This window comes from Hemitrygon akajei, chromosome 3 (genome assembly GCF_048418815.1).
Source record: "Hemitrygon akajei chromosome 3, sHemAka1.3, whole genome shotgun sequence".
Lineage (NCBI taxonomy): Eukaryota > Metazoa > Chordata > Chondrichthyes > Myliobatiformes > Dasyatidae > Hemitrygon > Hemitrygon akajei.
In genome coordinates, this window is record NC_133126.1 from 99731034 (window position 1) to 99752277 (window position 21244).

General features: G+C 43.9%; 1 protein-coding gene across 7 annotated transcripts in view; it reads right to left on the reverse strand.

Moving 5' to 3' along the window:
- Nucleotides 1-10304, reverse strand: part of mideasb (mitotic deacetylase associated SANT domain protein b) — a 115527-nt gene extending 105223 nt beyond the window's left edge. The window contains exon 1 of one of the 7 annotated variants that reach the window (XM_073040459.1): nucleotides 10198-10304. The gene's annotated coding sequence lies outside the window, so the exon portion shown is untranslated. The other 6 variants (XM_073040454.1, XM_073040460.1, XM_073040455.1 and 3 more) reach the window with 6 other exon arrangements.
- Nucleotides 10305-21244: the final 10940 nt, after the last annotated feature.

The following is a 21244-nucleotide window of genomic DNA, read 5'->3' on the forward strand; positions in this document are numbered from 1 at the left end:
GTTAGATCAAAGAAAGTCTGCAGAAAGTGTCACAAACAATGTCATGTAGAGAGAAATATGCTAGACAGACCAAAAGCACAACTGTGTGAAAAATCTCAAACACAAAACTAAGCAAATGCATATAGTTAACAAATGTAAAACAAAATCAGACAACGTAGAGTCTGACAGGTAAACTGCATAGTATAACTGAAGCAGATCACAAAATCATGTGGATCACAATAGATGTGTCTGGTTTAAAACTGAAAATGGAGCTGGATACAGGGTCAGCTCTGTCCATAATTCCAGAGGCTAACTACAGACTCTTTTCTAAAGACCTACACTGGCGACAAAGTGTCTCCATAAGGTAAAATGAAAGTAGATGACGTATGGATGCCAAACCCAACAGTTGGAGCTTTGTGTTGAAAAGTGAAAAACGTGTTGAAAACCCACTTTTTGAATGTGACTAAGTGTTGCATCTTTGACAGGTGGGGAGGGATTTTCAAAGGCTGCCTATCTGCAGATGGAGACTGAGGACTCAAACAGACAGTTCCCTCACAATCAACACTCACAAGGGACTGTTCCAGTCTAATCATCTCATCTTTGGCATCGCATCAGCTCAAACAATTTGGCAAAGAGCAATGGGCCAAGTGCTCCCAGGAACACAGTGTTGCCAGTCACAATGCGGTCACCAAGGTGAGAATGGTGAAGCACACCTGCAGAACCTTGGAGAAGTGCTAACTCGGCAGTGTAAACATGGGCTGTATGCAAAGAGAGAAATGACTTCTTCAAGAATTAAATCTCATATTGTGGAAAGGTCATTGTCAAGTATGGCTTACGTAAATCACAACAGAAGACTGAAGCAGTGCTACCAGCAGCCAAACCAGAAAATGTGTCACACTCAAGTCATACTTGGGCCTGGTAAACCAGTACCACCAGTTTCTCCCAAAAATTGCTACAGCACTGGAATTAACATACAAGGAGCATTTGACAGCTTTGGGCCTATACTCACTGGAGTTTAGAAGAATGCAGGGAGATCTCACTGAAACCTATCAAATGTTGAAAGGACTGGATAGGGTGGATATGGAAAGGATGTTTCCTATGGTGGGGGTATCCAGAACTAGAGGGCACAGCTTTAAAATTGAGGGATGACCTTTTAGAACAGCAAGAAGGGATTTTTTTTTCCTAGTCAGGGTGGTAAATCTGTGGACTGCTCTGCCACAGACTACGGAGGAGGCCAAATTCATGCATATATTTAAGGTGGAAGCTGGTTGTTTCCTGATCAGTCAGGGCAGCAAAGGATATGGCGAGGCCAGTGTATCGGGTTGAGTGGGATCCAGGATCAGCCATGATAGAATGGCAGAGCAGACTCGATGGACTGAATGGCCTAATTCTGCTCCTATGTCTTGTGGCATTCATTGAACACAGGAGCAAAGTGAGAATAGTTAGAAAGATGTGAAAAAGTATTAAAGGAAGCAAAGACTAATGACATCTGATGGTCTGCTCACCCACTGAGCCATCCCTGCCCACCAGGCTGGCGTACGATGTGTGCCCTTGTGGCATTGGAGCTGTTTTGTCACACATTATTAAAGATGGATCTGTGTTTACTTTAAGATCACTGACCAGCACAGATTGACCAAGAGGCCCTTAGTCCAGTATGGGGAATAAAGAAGTTACACCACTACCTCTACGGATAAAAATTTACACTAGTGACAGATCACCAACCCGTGTCCATTTTCAATCCCAGGAAGGGAATTCCAGTGATGACGTCTACCCAGTTATAACACTGGGCACTGTTCCTAGGAGTCCACTCTTATGACATAGAGTTCAAGGGTACCAAACAACACAGCAATGGTGATGGTTTGTCACATCTTCCACTGTTGGCAACTGAAGAAGAAAAGTCTTCATACTGTGACCCAGCGGAAGTGTTCCACACTGCACTGGTGGACCAGTTGCCGATAACAAATTCCAAAATACAAAGGGAAACACAGAATGACCCAACATTGTCAAAAATCTATGAAATCACCATGCAAGGATGGCCAGTCAAGGTAATCTGATGTGTACAGTTCTCAGATGAGACCAGCTGTTATTTATGACAAAGAACACTGATGTGTGGATCTCGTGTTGTGCACCAGAGTGTTAGAGAATCTGCACAAAGGACACCTGGGTACAGTCAAGATGAAGAGTCTTGCCCAGAGCTACATGTGGTGATGGGAATAGATAAACAGATTGAAAAACTTGGCCAAAAGCTGCTTGGGATGCCAAAAAAAACCTACAGACACTTACAGCCGTGGGAGTGACCGTCTTCACCACGGCAGAGAGTACATATCGACTTTGCTGGGCCATTCATGGACTCCATGTTTCCGACTGCTGTGGATGCTCATTTGAAGTGATCGGAAGTTATACCAATGAAGTCAACCACGTCAGCAAAGTCTGTCTCAGCTCTGAGGACTACCTTTGCCAGAAATGGCTTAACTGAACAAATTGTGAGTGACAACAGACCACAATACACTTGAGAATGAGTCCAAATGTTCATGAAGAAAAAGTCATCAGACATTTCAGGTCAGTTCCTTGCCACTTGGCAATGAATGGGTTAGCCGAAAGGTTTATCCAAACCTTCAAGAAGTCCATTGAAGTGATGGACAATGAGGACATTTCTCTACAGCACAAGGTGGACAATTTCCTTTCTGGGTATTCGAACTCTGTTCACGTAACGTAAACCAAACGCATGCAATGCTGCTCTTGAACAAGAATATCAGCTCTTGCATAGACCTCCTGAAACCAGATCTATGGAGAGTAAGCAGTTCAGCCAGTTGCCAAGTAAAGCAGCAAGGAGCTGCGAGATTGGACAGGAAGTCCTGGCGCGTGATTACCGAGAAGACAAGAGGAAGCCCTGTAGGATAGCTACAGAGTGTACATTGGATATCCTATCTGGAGACCGGGTACGGGATGCTCAGCCAAAAAACACACCTGATTCCACTGCACCCATCAAGTCAGACACCTATACAGCCACCAGACTTGCCTCTCAGCGATGTCACTGACAGCAAAGTGACACGGGAAACTGGGAACGTTGTCTCAGACAAGACACGATGTCACTGACAGCAAAGTGACACGGGAAACTGGGAACGTTGTCTCAGACAAGACACGATGTCACTGACAGCAAAGTGACACGGGAAACTGGGAACGTTGTCTCAGACAAGACACGATGTCACTGACAGCAAAGTGACACGGGAAACTGGGAATGTTGTCTCAGACAAGACACGATGTCACTGACAGCAAAGTGACACGGGAAACTGGGAACGTTGTCTCAGACAAGACACGATATCACTGACAGCAAAGTGACACGGGAAACTGGGAACGTTGTCTCAGACAAGACACGATGTCACTGACAGCAAAGTGACACGGGAAACTGGGAATGTTGTCTCAGACAAGACACGATGTCACTGACAGCAAAGTGACACGGGAAACTGGGAACGTTGTCTCAGACAAGACACGATATCACTGACAGCAAAGTGACACGGGAAACTGGGAACGTTGTCTCAGACAAGACACGATGTCACTGACAGCAAAGTGACACGGGAAACTGGGAATGTTGTCTCAGACAAGACACGATGTCACTCCACAGGTCCAGAGGCGCTATGCTGAAAGAAACAGAGCGCTACCCAAAAGACTGAATCTTTAGAACTGGGAAGTTACTTATGGACTGTTATTGTGAAGTATGGAATGGGTTTATAAGAGGGAAATTGAATGTTTTGTACACTGTTTTACGTTGATTAATCTAAAGAGAAGTGAGTGTAATGTATGGATCTATTTCTTTTGGAGCAATATGTATTGATCTGTGCACAGACACAACGCTGACCTTCACTTCTATGCCTAGAGAATTCAAATGCTCTTCCTGATTGTTAAATCCTGGAGGCAACCATGCTATCTCCATGGTTCCAGGTCCTCGCCACATTTTGGGTAAAAATGGTTTCCCCTCAGATCACCTCCCAATGTTTTACCATGTCCCCTAAATCTAATGTCCTACAGATTTATTTGTATATGCCTTATTAATTGCATTCTCACCTTAGCCCTGCCAATTTCACTAACCTGCACACGTATTCCAAATCCATCTGCTTCTGCACCCTTTCCAGAATAGCATCCTTTATTTTGAATTATTTCTCCTCTTTCTTCCTACAAAAAGACACAACCTCACTTTCTCTGCATTAAATTTCATCTGCCATCCCTAGTGCTCATTATCCAATACTACATAATTTAAACTTCAGATGAAAATGCCACATGCTCCTGATCCAAATTTCTCAGCTCCCCTATGAAATGGACCAGTTCAATCCAATCTGATCAAATAACAGAACACTGACCAGCCTCCTGCCTCTCTTCACTTGATGACAATTAAACTGAGAGGTCAATAAAATAATTAAACATTGCTCAACTTTATTTTTCAAAACAGCAACCATATTCAAATAATTGAAGAATACGCTAACAGTGTGTTTAAAAATTGAATATTATCACTTTAAGGACTTAAAGCTCAACCTACAAGTCTTGAGGTCAACAAAACACAAACTGAACTAAGTTGCACAGAAAAAATACATTGTTCATTTTGTGGTGTTATGTCCTAGTTCTCAATCTCATTCTGAGCACATAATGCACAAATTCCTCCATGGGACCTGACATTATATGATGCAAATACTACACCAAACCATCTCAAGATAACATATCACTTGCAAAATCATCACTTTCTCTTATGTCATGGACAGTGAGGGCAAGGCTAGCATTCAACATCCAGCCCAACAGTCCTTGTGATTGACAACTTTCAGGTCAGTCAGTGGCCACTTCATTAGGTGCAGAAAGTCCCTAGTAAAGTGACCACTGAGTGTACTTGTGTATGCTCGTGGTCTTTGCTGCTAAAGCCCACCCATTTCAAGGTTCAACATGTTGTGCATTCAGAGATGCTCTTCTGTACACCACTGCTGGTTATTCACCTTCCTGTCAGCTTGAACCAGTCTGGCCATTCTCTAATCTCTCTCATTAATTCACCCACAGAACTGCCACTCGTTGGATGTTTTCACACCATTCTCTGTACACTCTAGAGATGATTGTACATGAAAATCCCAAGATATCAGCTGTTTCTGAAATATTCAGACCACCCCATCTGGCACCAACAATCACTGCACAGTCAAAGTTAACTGTATCACATTTCTTCCCCATACTGATGTTTGGTCTGAACAACTGAACCTCTTGACCTTATCTGCATGCTTTTATGCACTATTGTCTGATTAGAGATACTTGCGTTAATGAGCAGGTGTACCTGATATAATAGCTTAATATACTTGTGCTGCTACCCCTCTTGTTGGTGTTGATGTTGGTGACATCCTTACCCAAGTCAGGAAATCCTAGTTTATGTCTTCACTAACCTACACTGCCCAGCTGTGATAGAAGACAGTGGGAAAGAGTCATCCTTTCAATTAAGTTATTAAATCAAGGGCAAAGCAGCTCCTTGTACCAGCCTGTCAAGATCTACATCCCCAATGACACCTCAGAAAGGGAACAGCGTGAGACTGACTAATAGAGCCGCTCAACAATCAACCAATCCAGAACTGATTAATCGCTTATTCATTTCACTAAAGGTTGTGAGGCCTTGCGGTGCAGAGAGATCCTCACATGACTACCTTTCAAACTGATGAACTTATGTAAAAACATGGCGGTTTTAAAAAAAGACAAACCACATTCCACATTAGCTGTGCACTCTCAGCCTGGACTTCGCCACTGTAGGAAATAGCCTCATGAGCTGAGAAATAAAGCAAGGCGGGTCAGGAGAGGTATCAGAAATGAGTAAAAACTACAACTCTACCCAGAAACACTGCTGATCCTCTCAATTCTGAAACGGATATAAATCCATTGAGTAAAGTAGAAAAAGGCTGAGGGCTGTGAAGCAAATCATAGATTACTTCCAGCAGCTTCTCCGGAAATAACGATGCCAGCAACCCTGAGCACCTTTTTTCACCTGAGGCCAGTATGACACAAAGTTAGAAACGTCGTAGTTACTCCAGGTGAGAGCATCAGACACTTAACTCCTTCAGTGCTGAGCTCATCCGTCACATTTCATGAGGATTTTCTGATGCATTACATCTTTGATTGTGAATAAAGTTCAGCACAAATCCCCAAATGCAGTGTACTGTGTGAACAATTCTACAACCAATTTCTGACATTCACAAAAACAGGTGCAACTTACAGAAAGCCTTTCTCCAATCGCCTCATGGAATTGCAGAACTCAAGTGGAAGACTGGGGTTTACATCTTAAATCGGAAGGTTGTAGGTCAAGTCTAGACTCAACCAGTAATTAAAGTTGTACCACTTAGAAAAAGGAACCTACATTTCTATAGCACTTTTCTAAATCTTAAACCACATGAAAACATTTCACAGCTAAGGGCCTTCTTCTGAAATGGAGTCGATGTAGAAATAACCATGTACACAGCTAACTCCCACTCAGCACTATAACTAGAAGATCTGAGGGGAAATGTAGACTTGGAGGCGGGGGGGTCACTCCTATGACTCAGATAGTGAGTAGCAGACAAAGCCAAGCCAGGGTTTAGACTCACAGCTTGCTAGAAGGACAACACTCCTTGCTAGAGTGGAGTAACAATAAATATGCCCCGTGAAGGGTCAGAGGAACAAGGAGTCACCCTCGTCAGATAGAGGTGAAGGAGTTTCTTTTGACAATGTTTGGAACTCTTGGCCCCAGAGAGTTATGGTAGTGCAATGACTGAATATATTCAAGGCAGAGGCTGAGGGATACCTCCAACTGAGGAAGTTGAGGGCTACAGGGCGAGTGCAGGAGTTGTGCTGAGACCATAATTCAATCAGTTATAAAGTTACTCGATGGCAGAGCATGTTCAACGGGAAGTCTAGTACAAACACCCAAACCTGTTATACTGTGTGAACAAAGATCCTGCCACTCCCTGTGCTCCTCTTTCCAACAGTTAGTTTATAAGCAGAGAGGGCTGAGATGGTGCACTGGAGAACACAGGTTAGACTTCAGACAGTTTCCCTTCCAGCCCAGCAAGGTAAGAGTTAGGCACAGACCTAGATCAACTCCAGTTGCCACTTCCACTCCTGAAGTCAAACTTTCTGACACACACAGAATACTGTGCACTGTTTTCAGGGATAATATTACATGGGATGAGTACATTTTCAGGAACAAACAGGCTCCTCTCTGGAGAAACCCAAGACCAGCCTGATAGTAGCAAACTTTAAGATAATTAAAGCTTCTGATACGGCTGTCAGAGAAAAGCTATTCAGAACTCAGAAGGGTCCAAATATGCACAGAACAGTTCCGCAGGGAGATTTTGAAAGAAATTTGTATACCCCAATCAAAAGATTGAGGAATAAAGCAGCACACAGTAAATCTGGTGTGTTTTGTCTTGGAACAACTGAATCTGCCTCCTGTACCCTTTCAGACTGCATGACATTCCCTTCCTTATCTATGTACATTTTCTCAAGACATCATCACTTCAATGCCAAGCCACACTGGATATATTTCACAAGGGACTTGTACATCCTGCTTTGGACCCGAGTTGCATTCAACAGTCAGAGCTACAGAACAAGCAGAGGTTTCATAGTTAACATAAGCAGAGAAGAACTCCGCTTCTATTGATTGCAAACAGACATCTGGCTGCAGCACTGCACTGCTGGAGATTCCAGAGTTTAGTTAAAATGGTAGAGCAAACCCCTGTCTATTCTCTCCGTTGGCAGGGGATCCTTGCAATGTGTTCTGGAGCCTCGTACGTCCCATTACAGGATAGCGATTCCCCGCCCTGCAGCGTGGACATTATCATGCATGTTTCAATTCCGGGACGGGGAGCCCCCACACAACTCCGTTGGCATATTTTTTTGGGGAAGTCTGCAATGCAAGATGACAACAGCACTGGAGTAAACAATTATGGAACAAGATCCATCCCAATACGGGAGGACATTGTAAATCAGAGGACAAGTTCCCCAAGGCGGAGGCTTGCCCTGCAGTTCTGACCCAAATCAAACAAATCCCGACCGCACCGCAAAAAGCAATCGTGTTCACATAGATTTAACATCTACACCGGCCACCGAGAACTCTTGCTGCAGTGTCGGGACTTTTCCTTTTTGCATCGCAACGCACGAAACCACTTCCTCCTCCTTCCCCAAAGAAATCTCAATACCGCGTTCAACTCGAAAGCAGCCACCCATACACCATGCCGAAACACGCTGAGCTTGTGCGTTGTCGTGTCGACCAGCCGAGCTCGGAGTGTGTTTTTTAAGGGGGATCCGGCGGCCTGAGTGCGGGAGAAGCAAAGGCACCGTGTAGCCTGCACATCTAAAGTGGACTGAGGCCAGCTCATCAGGTGGAATCGCCTGGAAGCGTGGCCGCGTCCTCTGACACCACGGTGCTAACTTGCATTACAAGCGAAGATCACAATGCATACTTCAAGCGATTTTGCAATGCAATACACAATCTTACTAAAAATACGCCAGCCGCTGCTTAGGTATCAATGCATTTAACTTTGCTTTTCTCTTTCAACGATCCACGAAGCTGGGGGCATTCCATGGATGACAATACCTGTGCAGTTTTCTCGTTCCACAAGGTTGAAAAGAGCTTGGAAATGCACCCACGTCCCCAGCTATTCGCTGCATCCGCTCTTACCATCGCAATGCTGTGGTGAGCTTGCATTTGGCAGGCTGAGTCATAAGAGTTTACCTCATCGAGGGCTGAGCGAACATTGTTGCACATTTTCCCGAGGGGGGAGCGGTATGACAATCGCTCATCATCTGTGTACAACACAATCCGGGCGCTCTGCCTCCCACCTCCTCCACCCCCGCCCCCGATATTTTGCATGCTGTTCATTTGCGAAAAAAACTGCAAATTCTCCACAACTTTAAAAAAAAAGCTTTGCGATGATCCACAACTACTTCCTGCTGCCGTCAGAAAATGGCACAAGGCCCTTTTAAATCCCGTAAACAGGCCGGGACTTTCCGTTTAATGACTTACACGGGTTCTACTGAAGCAACTCCCTGCAGGAGCCAATCTAGGGGGTTCTTCAACCCAGGGCGAAATGTCGAAAGGGAAGGTGCGCAGTTTAACAATTAAATTGCAATTATCCTTACATAAAACGTAATTTCAAAAATGTCCACATTATGCAACATGACCCTTTGCAAAACAACCTTCGATCTAGCCAGTATATTTTTAGAATTTAAACTAGCTAGATAAGGGAGTGGAGGGGGGGAGGGAGAGATGAGAAATTATGATGAAAGATCCAGCAATTATTTCACCAACCCAGTCACTCCCTGTCACCCCAACTCAAACAATCCCAGTTTATTCCTGCAGACGCGGATCACCTGCTCACGTCAGTTTCAGATCTCGTGAACTGGACAGGGGGAAACGATCGCCACGACCCATGCCAACGAAAACTGGCAATATTCCGCCAGGCTCCGCGTCCACATTCGAGCACACTGTTGGAAAAACAGACTTCCGCCAACTTACACACTCGCAGGCGCCAGCGATCCCTGCAAATCGCCTGAAGTTTCACAATCCAGAACTTTGCCTGTAAAGGGTGTCCGCTCACTTCCTAGTTAAGAAACTGCGTCTTCTTAAAAGTTATGCGGTGACGTCAGAGCAGGAGCCAGGCTGCAGCGGAACAACACTTTCATAAATGTCATTTCTGGCTCTTTATTTTTGCTCCCTTTTATTTAACGCATCGTGTTTTCTTTTGCTCTGCATTACACAACGCCCTTCCCTCGCCACGGAAAATAAAGAACTATTTTCTGGTAGTGCACTGGCCCACGCAGGCTTGTCTTGAGGGAACTACTGATGCGATTTCACAATTTGGACTTGCCCACGATTCATTAAGGCTGACTTGGTAAACTTGTTGCATTGGAGTGTGATTGCCCCGTGACCCGCTTCTGAGCGCTGCTCTTCACTGCACGGCGTTGTACTGTAAATCGTAGTTTTAAAATGTACGGAGCACGTAACATTTTGCATGACAGCGTTAACTGGAACAGCGTGCTTAAGCTAGCGCATTAATAAATTGTGGAAACATAGCCCTGGTTAGGTTAAGGAAATGTATAAAAACATTTGATGGAGAGAGCAACTTGGGTCGGGGGGGGGGGGGGGACAGTCCAATGCTGTCCTTGTAAATACTCTTGCAGACACCTCTCTGCTACACTGAGGAAGCAAATTATGATTTTTTTCCTAACCTTTTCCCCTTCACAAGCATTGAAACCACCGGATTCTTATCTTTAACTTTTCAATCATAGCTTATGTTCGGTTTCAGTTGATCCCGCAAAGGTCCGAGAGCTTTACCGCGGGAGTCACGCTCAGTCTCCATTTCCAATGCGAAATATTACAAAATGCGCACACGTGACATGTTAATGGCGCTTCTTACTGTAGGATGTTTCTGTTGTATCTGAATTCACAAGTGGGTGTGTTTCCAAATGAAAAGGATCTACCAGTTTGGGATTACATTAAAAAGTAAGAGAATGTTTTTGCGTTTGCGTACGCCTCCTTACTGGGTGTCCATCAAAAAGTATTTTTTTAAAGAATAACAAACAGAGGACTTTTGGTGGGTCAAAATCTTTTGAGCTAACTGCACTATGGCATTCATACTGTAGTGGTTTAAATGGCCAGTTCATCGTCACCTTTCGAACGGCAGTAAGGTATGAGCAGGATGTAAAGGATCATCAAACATTAAGGTAGTTGTGAGTAGACTGAGGAAGGTGAGCATCTGGTCCAGAAGGTGTGCCTGGCCAAATACTGAAGACGTGCTAATCAACTGGCTGGAGTGTTTATGGGCATTTTCAACCTCTGGCTTCTGCAGTGTGAGGTACTATTGCTTCAAGCTATCATACTGGCCCCCAAGAAGGTGGTAGCCTGCTTCTATGACTATAGTCCAGTAGCACTTAATGGAGTGCTTTGAGAGGTTGGACATGAAGCACATCAGCTCCTGCCTGAGAAGTGACTTGCACCTGCTCCAATTTGCCTACCTGCACAACAGGTTAACAGCAGATGCCATTTCATTGGCTCCTCACTCATTTCTGGAACTGAAGACTGAAGATCCATACATTACAATGCTCTGCATTGACTATAGCTCTGTCATAAGGGGGGCAATGGGAATGGACCCAAAAGCAAGACAGACACTGACCTACCAGGAACAGGACTAGGCATCAGAAGGAAGCAAGGAAAGTGGGGAAGAAAGGACACTAGACATGACACAGGCCCGGGACAAGACAAGGATTCCGGGCCTGGGCTAGGACCTGACTAGGATAGGGAACCAGGACATGGAACTGGGAACTAGGAGCCTGGGCTTGGACTCCAAGCCAGAGACTGGACAAGGACCCAGAACCTAGGTCTTGACTCGGGCTCAGACCCCAGAACTAGACAAGGACATGACAAGGAGAAGCACAGGACTGGACAGGAGACTCCTGGATGGGACAAGGGAACTCCAGCACAGGATGAGGAAATCCCATCACCGGGCTGGGCAAGGCACTTCTGTGCTGGGGGAGGCACATGGACATGATGAGAACACAGAGCCTTGGTCAAGGGAGGGACAACAGAACTGGACATGAAACTCCTGGACAGGACAAGGGAATCCCAGCATCAGGCTGGGCAAGGTACTCCTGTGCTGGGGGAGGCACATGGACATGACAAGAATAAAGCCAAGAGAGAGACAGGAACATGGAACACCAAGCCAGGACCCCTCCTTGGGTACAGGACATAGGGCCAGGACTCATCACACAGAACACTGAACACAACAAGACATTTCTCAACACTAGGTAGCAGCAAACAGCCAGACCTACCCAGCAAAGGCATGGACACAGACAGTTCCAACAGGGCAAGGCTCCAGGAGAGGAGGAAAGGGAAGGGATACAGACATGGGGTTTGGACAGGAACAATCCAGCAGCCAGAGGCTGAATCCTGAAGCTATTTATGAGCCAGCCCAAATGAGAATCACCTGCCTCAACAGAAACTGGGGAAACCCAGAAAACCTGGAATAAGGAGACTGGACCGGACTGGACTGTGAACCGGAATGTGGATTTCATGGACCAGACCATGACAAGCTCAACATTCAACACTATCAACTGCACAAACCTAATCAATAAGCTCAAAGTCTTAGTCCTCAATACCTCCTCACACAACTGGATCCTCGATTTTCTCTCTTGCAGGCTCCAGTCAGTGTATCTCCTCCACAATCACGACCAGCACAGGTGTACCACAAAGCTGTATGTTTAGCCACTCGATCTATTCACTTTGTACTTATGACTGTGAACTAAGCACAGCTCCAATGGTATATTTAAGTTTGCTGATGACACCACTGTCATTGGCTGAATCAAAGGTGATGAAGAATCAGCATATAGAACAAAGATTGAAAATCTGGTTGAATGATGCCATAACAACAACCTCTCACTCAATGTCAAAGAGCTGATTATTGACTACAGGAGAAAGAAACCAGGTGTCCAAGAGGTAATCCTCATTAGGGGATTGGAGGAGGAGAGAGTTAGTAACTTTAAATTCCTTGGCATTATATCAGAGGATCTGTTGTGGGACCAGCATGTGTACATTCGACATATCACCTAAAACTATCTATAGATGCACAGTGGAGAGCATCCTGACTGGTTGTGTCACAGCCTAGTATGGAAACACCAAAGCCCAGGAATGGAAAAGCCTACAAAAATTAGTGGATAGCCCTTCCAGTCTTTCCGCTGGGTTTAAGTGGCCGCTGCTCCGCCACCTGAGCGCTGTCTTTCTTCTCTCTGTCGCTGCTGGTTGTCTGCGGCCGTTTGCTTGGGCGGAGTTTCGGGTCACATTGCTGCTGTGACATGGCTACATGATCGAGGGAATGTGTACCAGGGAAGAGGCCGGCCTCCTCCTGCTGCTGCCCCGTCTGAGGCTGACGGTGCGCCCCAAGCACTCGCCACTTTACAAGGCTTCACAAGTTGGGAGAATTTGATCCTAGCTAGGAATGGAAGTGGAGCTGACTGACATCTCTCTGCAATTTCAATAGCCCAATCATCTGTGCAAATTACTTGGTTCCAAAACTTCCAGAACAGCAAACCAGGATGCACCACAATCTATTGGAGAACCAGTAAGGACACCTCTATGTAAATATGACTGTTTAGTTTTAATCCGATACAAATAGAAACTAATGCAGAGATCTGTAATCCCACCTTTTGTAATTAAAAAAAACACACGTAACTTAAAAAAAAATTAGTGGATACAGCCCAGACCATCAGAAGCAAAGCCCTCCCAACCATTGAGCAAATCTACAAGGAGCATTGCCAAAGAAAGCAGCATCCATCATCAAGAACCCCCTCCATCCCAGGCAGGTTCACTTCTCAGTGCTGCCATCAGGAAGCAGGTACAGGTCCCACACCACCAGTAAGCTTCTGAACCAACAACTCAACAACCTATGGACTCACTTTCAAGCACTCTACAACTCATGTTCTCAGCATTATTCACTTATTTAGTACTCGTTCACTCATTATTTGGATTTGCACAGTTTGTCAGTTGTTCTGTGTAGTTTTTCATTGATTTTATTGTATCTACTGGGAATGCCTGCAAGACAATGAATCTCAGGGTGTACATTCTTTCTTAATTAATGTATTGCGAACTGATCAGTTAGTGTCTCTGTACTGCATCTGGAGACTCTCTTGTCCTAGTCAGGCCCAGTGGGACAAGTTGTGATTGTAAGGGAATGTTGTGCAATTACCCCAAACACTTCTGTCTTTCCACTGTGTTTGGATTCATTTCCAGAAGATTCCTCACACAACTTCAGCCACCCTGTTACGCCAGGCAATCTCTTTCATATCCCCAGTTTCAGCAACCAATCAACCAGCAGTTCCAATTTATGTTAATACAATATTTTAATGCCTCCTCATGTTTTCAGCCATCCCATTGTTTACATAGATTTCCATCTCAATGGTCTGCAATTTCATCTTTCCTGGAGGTTGAAGGATATCCTGCTAAGATGTTAAGTTTTTGCTTGCCACAGAGCCTTTAGAGAAACTGCAGTGTACAGGAAGTTAGGATGGGGGGGGGGGGGGCCGGGGGAACAGAAAAAGGCCACCAGGTGTGACCAGGAGATTGGATGTTTCTTAACAGAGATTGTGAGATATATGTGAGTCAAGGAGATAACATACAGTGGAACAGAGAGATGGGATGATGAGGGAAAGGGAAGAAGCATCTCATGACCGGAATATTGGGATAAAGAAGTGAGATGCTGTGGGAAAGATGGGAAGCCATGTAACATAGAGGCAACTTGCTGAGAGATTGGGAGGAGTTACTCTGAGACCATGAGATGGGATGCCTCAGTGCAGGTGAGGTGTAAATGGAAATGAATGGTACTGTATGCCAATGAGCTGACATTGTTGTTGAAGCATCAGACTGGGGGAAAAGGATAACTGTGGAGCACGGATGTGAGATGTACTGGGACAGGGAAATGAGTGAAATGGAGATGGACATGGAAAGGGGATGAGTGGGACAGGGAGGTGACATTCCATGACACAGAGAGCTAGGATACTATGTGTCAGGGTGATGGTGTTCCATAGGACAAGGAGAATAGGTGGCAGGACTGTAACATGCTGGAGGAGAAGAAGAGGGCATTATTAAAATAAATACTGTAGAGTGGGGCAGGAAGATGGCATGAAGTAGGATAGTGAAATAGTATGCTATGAGTCAGCGAGAATATTTTCAATAGAGCTATGGAATGTCGTGGGAAGAGAGAATGAAGTGATTCTCAGGGAGATGACTTGGAGACCATATTTTGTGGGACACGGAGACAGGGTGCACTGGGATAGGGAGCAATAATGCTGTTGGAGAGTTGAGAGTCTTTGGGAAAGGGAAATGGGATTAAGTGGGACAGCAAGATGACAGTGTGAGATGGTAAGATGACTTTCTGAGATGGAGTGTTGTAAGAGACAGATGTGATTCTATAGGTCAGGGAGTTGATATGTTATGGAACAGGGATATGATATTCTTTGTTACAGGGAAGATGGGGGGTTGCTGTGAAATTTGGAGACCTGAGAGAGGTTGCAGAAGAGATGATGGATGTATTGGTCATGATCTTTCAAGAATCACTTGTTTCTGGTGTGGTCCTAGAGGACTGTAAGATTGCAAATGTCACTCCACTCTTTAAAAGAAGGGAGGAAGGCAAAAGAAAGGAAATTAGAGGCAGTTAGCCTGACCTCAGTAGCTGGGAAACTGTTGGAGTCTATTATTAAGGATGAGATTTTGGGGTACTTGGAAACTAATGATAAAATAAGTCAAAGTCAGCATGATTTCTGTGAAGGGAAAGCTTGCCTGACAAATCTGTTAGAGTTCTTCAGGGAAGTAACAAGAAGGGTTGACAAAGGAGAGGCAGTGGATGTCATTTATTTGTATTTTCAGAAGGTATTTGATAAGGTGCCACACGTGAGGCTGCTTAACAAGATAAATTCCTATGGCATTACAGGGAAGATACTGGCATGGATAGAGAATTGGTTGACTGGCAGGAGGCAGAGAGTGGGAATAAATGGTCCTTTTCTGGTTGGCTGCCAGTGACTAGTGGTGTTCCTCAGGGGTCAGTATTGGGTCTGCTACTTTTCACATTGTTTGTCAATGATTTGGAGAATGGAATTGAAGGTTTTGTGGCAAAGTTTGCAGAATAGGTCATGTTAAGGAAGCAGTGGGATTGTAGCAGGATTTAGACACATCAGAAGAATGGGCAAAAAAGTGGCAGATGGAATACAGTGTTGGAAATGTATGATAATGCATTTTGATAAAAGGAACAATAGTGCGGACTATTATCTAAATGGGGAGAAAATTCAATCATCAGAGGTGCAGAGGGTATTAGGAGTCCTCATGTAAGACTCCCAGAAGTTAATTCACAGGGTGAGTCTATTGTAAAGACGGCAAATGCAGTGTTTCCATTTATTTCAAAGAGAATAGAATATGAAATGCTAGTCAGGCCATACTTAGAGTATTGTCAAAATTTTGGGCCCCATTTCTCAGAAAAGAGAGTCCAGAGGAGGTTCCACGAGGATGATTCTGGGTATGAAGGGGTTAACAAATGAGGAGCATTTGACAGCTTTGAGCCTGTACTCACTGGAATTCAGAAGAACATGGGGGGAGGGGGGATCTCATTGAAATCTACTGAATGTTGAAAGGACTATATAGGGTGATTGTGGAGAGGATGTTTCCTAAGGTGTGGGTATCCAGAACTAGAGTACACAGCCTCAAAATTGAGGGACAACCTTTTTAGAACAAAAGAACACTCCAAGCAACTCCACAAAAAGGTTATTGAAAGGCACCAGTCGGGAGATGGATACAAGAAAATCTCCAAGTCACTGAATATCCCTTGGAGTACAGTTAAGTGAATCATCAAGAAAGGTGAAGAATACGGCACAGCTGTAAGTCTGTGTAGAACACACCTTCCTCAAAAACTGAGTGACTGTGCAAGAAGGGGACTAGTGGGGGAAGCCACCAAGAGACCTGCGGCAACTCTGGAGGAGTTACAGGCTGAGATGGGAGAAAATATACCTTGAAGCATATTGGTGGTTACATCATGCTGTGGGGATGCTTCACTGCAGCACACCCTGGAAGGCTTGTGAAGGTAGAGGGCAAAGTGAATGCAGGGAAAACCTGATGCAGTCTGCAAGAGAACTGTGACTTAGGATAAAGTTTGTTTTTGAGCAAGACAATGACCCAAGAATAAATCCAAAGCTACACCGGAATGGCTTAAAAACAACAAAGTAAATGCAAGCAGGCTTATTCCACTGAGGCTAGGGGAGAAAAAAAAACAGAGGACATGGGTTAAGGGTGAAGGGGGAAAAGTTTAAAGGGAACATGGGGGGGGGGCTTCTTCACACAGAGAGTGGTGGGAGTGTGGAATGAGCTGCCAGATGAAGTGGTAAATGTGGGCTCACTTTTAACATTTAAGAAAAACTTGGACAGGTACATGGATGAGAGGTGTATGGAGGGATATGGTCCAGGTGCAGGTCAGTGGGATTAGGCAGAAAAATGGTTTGGCACAGCCAAGAAGGGCCAAAAGGCCTGTTTCTATGCTGTAATGTTCTATGGTTCTCATGTCCTGGACTGGCGAAGTCAAAGTCCAGACCTCAAGCCAATTGAGAATTTGCGACTGGACTGGAAAAGGCTGTTCACTCATGATCCCTGTGCAATCTGACAGACCTTTAAATGCTTTGTAAAGACGAATGGGATAAAATTGCAGTGCCCAGGTATGCAAAACTGATAGAGACCGATCCACACAGACTTGAGGCTGTAGTTACTGCCAAAGGTGCATCTACTGAATACTAACTTGAAGGGGGTGAGTAATTATGCAATCAATTATTTTGTGTTTAGTAATTATAATAAATTTAGACCAATTTGTTTTCACTTCGACACGCAAGAATCTTTTCTATTGATCAGTGTCAAAAAAGCCAAATTAAATCCACTGTGATTCAGTGTTGTAAAAACAATAAAACATGAAAACTTCCAATTGGGGGAGGGGTGAATACTTTTTATAGGCATTGTATCTGCCAGGTAAAATATGACAGACTTAGCAATTCATAATTTGTTCTCCAAGCTGCTTATCACTTAAAAATGCTGCAATACTATCCTGAAGTGCACCAAAGCAGAAAGACAATTACCTTTTGATAACATTCAGAACTTTGTATGCATTAGCCATTCAAAACCTTACTCATTTTCCTCACAAGAAGAAACTTGATTTGATGAAGTTGACAGCCATTATTACAGCAGCAAAGTTGTTGTACGAATATTCTCTCAATTTTCTTTGCCACCAAATGCAGAGTGGATAACAGAGTGTATGCAAAAAGCATCAAGCATAGTATTTTTTTTAAATAAACAATGAATCCTCTTGTATCTTTTTACCATCAAAGCAGCTTCAGTTGCACAAGCCATTATATTTTCCAGCGGAATATTGTTTTTCCAAGAAATGGCTCTTGACTTCAAAAATTGTTTCACCTTTGGTATGTGTCTTAAGCTTTTGGGCAAAAAGCATTTCCTCACTGGCCTGATTGTCATTCATAAAGCTAACTTACGTTATCAGAAGGGCTTCGTTATCACATAATGTGGTTTCATTAATTTGTAGGACAAAATTCTTAACTCACAGTTCTATAACTAGCTGTTTATCCACATCATCTGACATTTCATCAATCCACCTTGATGCTGATGAATTGCTCAAGGGGATTGCTTGAATAGTTTCATATGTGTAACAGTAGAAATTATAACAGAAATTGCAGCCAGAATCAATGATCCACCTATATTATGTGGCTTGCCTGTTTTTACAATTAAGTTTAAAATTGAGATGAGATATATATATTAAAACAGTAACAACAATACAATTGTATGAGTAGGCTCTATAGAAAATTAGTAAATGTCAAAGAATTATAACAAGTATCAGGAAAGCATGTGAAAAAGTATCAGAATTGAATATACTCTACATGTAAAAATAAAACTAGCTTTTTGGCAGTTCTTTTTAATAATTTAATTTTAGGTGAATGTTTTTTAATGCTATTATTGCAAATTCCATGTGCTAACAAAGAGTGTGTACTCACCAAGAAAAGCAAACGGGATTTCTTTCGAAACTTGAGAAGTTTCAGGGATTTAATGGAAGTTGTACAGTGATGAAATGTTAGACTTCTGGTGTTCTTGCCTCTCTGCACTTTGGCCATTTCTGGCAGATGACCCCACTGCAGGAACTGCAGCCTTCATTTCACGTTTTATAAGTATTATAACACGCACGGGTCAGTGGAACAGCAAACAGAACCAGTCTCCTATTGCCTTACTCACTGATCGGCCTCCCCGCAGACAGCCCCACCCAATGTGCAGTTTGTAATTTTGGGGGTGGATGTGGAGCAAGCCTTAGTGGGTTGCTCTGCAGGGTGTGAATGGTGATTTGTGTGTGGTCAGGCAGGAAGAGAGATAACAATTGACGTGCTGCACACACACACACACACAAACAGACACACACACAGACACGCATGTATACAGACAGACACACACACACACACACACACACACACACACACACACACACACACACACACACACACACACACACACACACACACACACACATCATTTGCATCATCTATCATATTTTCCCATTCATTTCATTCAGGTTCCAATTAAATTACATATAATAATTTCTTTTTTTAACTTACATCTGTAGTTTAGTAATATTTCATTAAAACAGAAACTTGTAAATGACCATTCAGAAATCCCTGTGGCCACCAGTTTCTTGTTATTATTTCTTGTGTCCCATTTGAAATCTGGCAGGGCTCCTGGAGCCCCTGGGGGGGGGGGCACATATGATCCACATTGAGAACCACTGATCTAGTGGCATGGGGAGATGGGTAGCTGTGGGACACAGAGCTGAAATACCGTCATTACAAGCTATGGGACAGGGGGATGAAAGTTGTAGGACAGCATGAATAAATATTAGAGACATGCAGCACCTAAACAGGTCTTCTGGCCCACCAGGTTCATACCTACTATCATGTACCCATCTGTACTAAGCCAATTTACTATCACTCTATAATCTTCTACACCTTGACAATACAAGTGATTGTCTAGATAGCTCTTAAATGTTGAGTGAGTACCTGTCTCCATCGTCAACTCAGTGCACTCCTGACTCAAACCTTCCCCTAGGCAAAAAAGTCCTTCCTAAGATCGACTCCAAGTTTCTTACACCTTATCCTGGAACCTATATCTTTTAGTTTCAAATACCTCTGCTGTGGAAAAAGAAGCTTTCTGCTCTCTACATTATCTTTGCCCTCATGATTTTTGTCCACTCATTCTCCTCTCCTCCAAGGAAAATTAACTTAGCCTGTCCAGTCTCTCCTCAAAACTGAAATGCTCCATCCTGGGCAACATCCTGATTGCTATCCTCTGCATCCTCTCCAGTGCAGCTATACTCCTATAATGTAGAGACAGAGCTACAATTTCCCTTCTCATATTCTGTTCCCCGGCTATAAAGGAATGTATGCCTTCTCCACCATTTTATCAGGGATCCTTGGATTTGTGCACCAAGTTCCTCTATTCCTTGTTACTTCCCAAGGCCTTTCCATTCATAAACATGTCGTTCTAGTCTTCCCAAACTGCATCACCCCACATTCAATATTCAACTATATTCCACCTTCCATTTCTCTGACTATCTTACCAACCAATTGATATTATCCGTGCTGAGAGACAAGGAGATGAGATGTCACCAGAGAGGGAGATAAGATATTGTGACCTCGGGACATGGGATGTGGGAAGGGATGACCTGTGGGGAACAGGAAGATGCAATGCCTTGGGTGATTGTTGTGGGAGAGGTAAAGATAAGACATGAGACTGGTCAGCTTGTAAATATGGCTGGCTACACAGGTTGATAGGGTGGATAAGAAGGCCAAAGAACTGAGTTCAAAAGTCAGCAAGTTATGTTTCAGATGTATAAAACTCAAGTCAGACTGCATCTGGAGTATTGAATACAACTATTGTCACCCCTTAATAGGAAGGATGTTGAGGCTTTGGAGAGGCTGCACAAGAGGTTTACCAGGATGCCGCTTGGATTAGAGGCCATGTGCTCTTATAAGAGGTTGGACAAACTTTTGCTGTTGTCTTTGGGGTGCTAGAGGCCAAGCAGAGAACTGATAGAGGTTTATAGGAATGTGAGAAGCATGGACAGAGTAGACAGACAGTATCTTTTTTCCCAGGGTTGAGATGTCTAACACCAGAGGGCATACATTTAAGGTGAGGGGAGATCATTTCAAAGGAGTTATGAGGGGCAAGTCTTTCACACAGTGGTGGATGTCTGTAATGTGCTGCCTGGGGTTGGTGTTAGAGGCAGATACATTAGATGCTGTACTGTTGTATGTTCTGAGTATCTTATAGCAAGATTCTCCCATAACTGTAAGGCATGACGCTAAAATAAGTGTGTTGACAGTGAAGATGTTGTCAGAAGCTACAGACTGATCTTGATCAACTGACTACATGGGCTGAGGAAAACCTATGGAGTCTAATTTGGGTAAGTGTAAGGTGTTGTATTTTGGGATGACAAATGAAAGCAGGACCTTCACAGGAATGACTGAGCCCTGGGGAGTGTTGCAGGGCAGAGGAACCCAGGAGTAAAAGTACATGGTTCCCTGAAAGTGTGTCATAGGTAGACAGGGTAGTGAAGCACCGAGTACAGATGTTGTAGTTGTTGAGGTCACATTTGGTTGTGCTGTTATAGGAAAGACGCAATTAAGCTAGTAAGAGTTCAGGGGA